General features: G+C 38.9%; 1 pseudogene; it reads left to right on the top strand.

Moving 5' to 3' along the window:
* Positions 1-290: 290 nt before the first annotated feature.
* On the top strand, positions 291-394 carry LOC132479394 (U6atac minor spliceosomal RNA; annotated as a pseudogene).
* Positions 395-4156: the final 3762 nt, after the last annotated feature.

The following is a 4156-nucleotide window of genomic DNA, read 5'->3' as shown; positions in this document are numbered from 1 at the left end:
GGACGCCTGCTTCCCACAACGACCTAGAATGCAGGTGTTTGTCTTCAGGGATTTCCTAATGCAAAACAAGATTAAACTGGGCCATACCTCACTGGAGAGAAATCCTTTCACGCCTTTATAAATCCAGGAAGTTGTCTTAGGAAATCTGTAATAGAAGTGAACACAGAGCACCCGGGGCTCAGAGACAGAAAATACTGTTTTTGAAACTTTCGGATGAAATACGAATGTCCATTCAAAATGAAATCTGATTAGAATTCAAGAATATTCGTTTTTCAACATTATGGACTTTGAAGTTGTATGGAAGAAAAGAGGGTTGGCATTCCTAGGATAGAAATGGAAAATGTCTTCGTGACCAAGGAACACACACTTGATTAAGGAGTGACCACGTGCTTTGTGACATGGAACTGAGCCCAGAATGTGGTATTGGGTGGTGGGTAGGGTCCAGGATCTAATCAGACCTGGCTTTGAATCCCAGTTCTTCCACTCATTAAAGAAATTACTGAAAGCCCCTGACTTTCCTTTATATGATATTCTCTTAAGTGTGTTAACACAGTGTACAGTTAAGTCCACTAAGTTCAATCTCACTCCATCAGAACCAATGTACTCATTCAATAGGGGCACAGAAGAAATGCAAAAATACTACAGAGTGGATGACAGAGGAGTTCATTCATTCACTCCTTCATTTAGATTTATCATACTGTAGTGAATACTAAAGACAATAAATCAGACATAGACCCTGCCCTCAAGGGGAAAAAAGTCCAGAAGAAAAGATAAGATGCATAGACAAATAGCTATGGTAAGGGAGAAAGGTCCCCGTGATGTGAGAGATACATGTGATCAATGGGAATCTCAAAAGATCAATTCTTTCCAGTTCTGAGGAACCTGGAAAGGCTTTCCTGTCAGAATTACATCATTTCTATGATTTATGAGCTTTCCTGAGCACCAATCCTTGACCATGTGGAAAGGTAATATTCAGAGTGTTTTAATCATCTATTAGCTTGGGAAGTATTAGTAATAAAGATATATTTTAAAAATAAAGAAATGAAAAAATAAGGTAATTATGAACTCAGAGGGAGAAAACATTGTGTAAGAAGAAAATATATTCATAGTACATTACTTGGCTCAGCAATGAATAATACTTACATTTTTACAATAACATAAGTTCAAACTATGGAATTAACCAAAAAGTATGATTGAACTTTGCTGGGAGTAGACAAAGGACAATATGTGTATGTAAGTGTGTAAGAGAACTGAATGCTCATTTTCAACAAAAAAGTTAATAGATAATGTCTACAATTATGATAGTGTGAAATGTAATGGTATAAATATAATATTTGGTAATACGGAGGTTTAGACTAGAGGAATCAGTTAAAAGTTGAAAGCTGTTGTCATGAGGGCAGGGCTCTGGGCAGGAATAGGATTGGGAATGGGCTACTGATTTTTATTATGACCAACACAAGCTATCTAACTTTTTAAAGCACGTACACCTGTTTCATTAAGTTAAGTTTTCAATGAAAAAGGGGAGGGGATGATGTCATGGACACGTTTAGTTTGTTCATCTTCTTCCCACACTTATTCTGGGAAGGTAAACTTTGTTTTGTCAAAACTGTTTATTCCACTTTTAAATACATGGTTCCCATGGAAGATTACATTTTCTCAGTTATCCCTTTTTCCTGGCTGTGATTGATTGGTCCAGATTTGAGAGGGAAAAAGGAGATGAGAGAGAGAGAGAGAGAGAGAAACAATGGCATCTGAAGACAGAGAAAGAAGACAAAGTTCTAGCAGTGGTAAATCCCTAGTTCCATGTATTTCTCAGGACCAACCTTATCCTTGCTTTTCCAGTAATTTGGTTGTAAATTTTACTTCAACTGGGGAACCTCCTACACCCTATATGCATTTTTTCACAGCTAGTTTGAGATTTCATTTTCTTTTCTACAAAGGACAGTGACCACACTCCTCATCTAAAACGGCATTTGAGCAACAGTCCCTGTGCAGTCTTCCAAAAAGTCTCGGGAGGCAACTATGTTGGCACAGTGGGTGGTTTTGGTTTTTAAATGAAGTCCTTCCCATGACTAGGAAGCAACCTCACACTTGAGCTGGGAGGAATCCTTGAGTTACAAGGCAGCCATTAGTGGTCCAGGATCAGGGTAAACTCTGAGCAGGGTGGGGGTGGTACACAAGAGGCTCTTTTTGAGGCATCAAGAGTACAGCTGTCCCAGGGCTTCCCTGGTGGCACAGTGGTTAAGAACCCATCTGCCAATGCAGGGGACACAGGTTCAAGCCCTGGTCCGGGAAGATCCCACATGCCGCAGAGCAACTAAGCCCGTGCGCCACAACTACTGAGCCCACATGCACAACTACCGAAGCCTGCGTGCCACAACTAGAGAAAGCCTGTGCACAGCAACAAAGACCCTACGCAGCCAAAAAAAAAAGAAAAAGAGTACAGCTGTCCCCAGACCTAAATAGACATTTCTCCAAAGAAGACATACTGATGGCCAAGAGGCACATGAAAAGATGCTCAACATCGCCAATTATTTAAAAAATGCAAATCAAAATTACAATGAGGTATCATCTCACACCGGTCAGAATGGCCATCATCAAAAAGTCTACAAATAATAAATGCTGGAGAGGGTGTGGAGAAAAGCGAACCCTCCTACACCGTTGGTGGGAATGTAAATTGGAGCAGACACTATGGAGAACAGTATGGAGGGCCTTACAAAACTAAAAGTAGAGCTACCATATGATCTATCAATCCCACTCCTGGGCATATATCCAGAGAAAACCATGGTTTGAAAGGATACATGCTCCCCAGTGTTCACTGCAGCACTATTTACAATAGCCAAGATAGGAAAGCAACCTAAATGTCCATCGACAGGTGAATGGATGAAGAAGATGGGACACATATATATACAGTGGAATATTACTCAGCCATAAAAACGAATGAAATAATGCCATTTGCAGCAACATGGATGGACCTGGAGATTATCATACTAAGTGAAGTAAGTCAGAAAAAGACAAATATCATATGATATTACCTATATGCGGAATCTTTTTTAAAAATGATACAAATGAACTTATTTACAAAACAGAAACAGCCTCACAGACACAGAAAACAAACTCATGGTTACCAAAGGGGAAAGGTGGGGGAAGGGATACATTGGGAGCTTGGGACTGACATATACACACTACTATATTTAAAATAGATAAGCCACAAGGTCCTACTGTATAGCACAGGGAACTCTGCTCAATATTCTGTAATAACCTAAATGGGAAAAGAATTTGAAAAAGAATAGATATATGTGTATGTATAACTGAATCACTTTGCTGTACACCTGAAACTAACACAACATTATAAATCAACTGTAATCCAATATAAAATAAATTTAAAAAATTTTTAAAGAGTACAGCTGTCCCCTTCCCCACTTCCTCACCCCCTGTCTTTCTAAAACCTACTTGGACATTAAATCTCCACAAGCACTGGGCAGAAAATGGTAGGGATGACTGGTTATATGCAATGTATTCTAAGAGGAAGAGTCTAGCTAAGAAAAGGACTGGAGGAGGAAACAGAGACGGGAAGAGCCCGGGGCTGGAGTAGCTGCAAATTCTATTTCTTCATGAGGCTCAAAGATCAAGATAGCAGCAGAGGGAAAAGCTGTCAAATTTGTATAGTAGAGCAGAACTGGAAAAAAGCCTGCTAGAAATTACCCTTTGGGGAGTTAAAAAAAAAAAAAAAAAAGGAGACATAATCGATGCTGCAAAAGGAATTAAATCCATGCAGAGGATGTAGAGGGAACAGTCCAAAAGGAAATGATGAGAAAGGAAGTGACAGATACAGAGGACGAGAGACAATCAAAGGGAGAAAAGGCTGGAAGAAAGGAAGCACAAGCAATTATCAAAGAAAAAATATAAATCCATCTTTAACACTCTAAAGTTTAAAAAAAAATCTATATATAGAATGCAAGCTTCTGTGTTGTCCTAAGCAAAACAATATGAAAATGTTCACTTAATTCCAGAGTACCGTCTAAAGTAAAAGGATTCCTATACCTTGAAAGTATTTCAGCAAAAAGAAAAGGTTATGTATAAAAGAAAAAAAATAACCAGGCTGGCCACTAACTTTTCATCTGCAGCATTAATGCTACAAGACAATGAAGAAGCA

Source organism: Mesoplodon densirostris, chromosome 18 (assembly GCF_025265405.1).
Source record: "Mesoplodon densirostris isolate mMesDen1 chromosome 18, mMesDen1 primary haplotype, whole genome shotgun sequence".
NCBI lineage: Eukaryota > Metazoa > Chordata > Mammalia > Artiodactyla > Ziphiidae > Mesoplodon > Mesoplodon densirostris.
The sequence above is the reverse complement of the archived record's forward strand: the minus strand, read 5'-3'. Positions and strand labels throughout refer to the sequence as shown.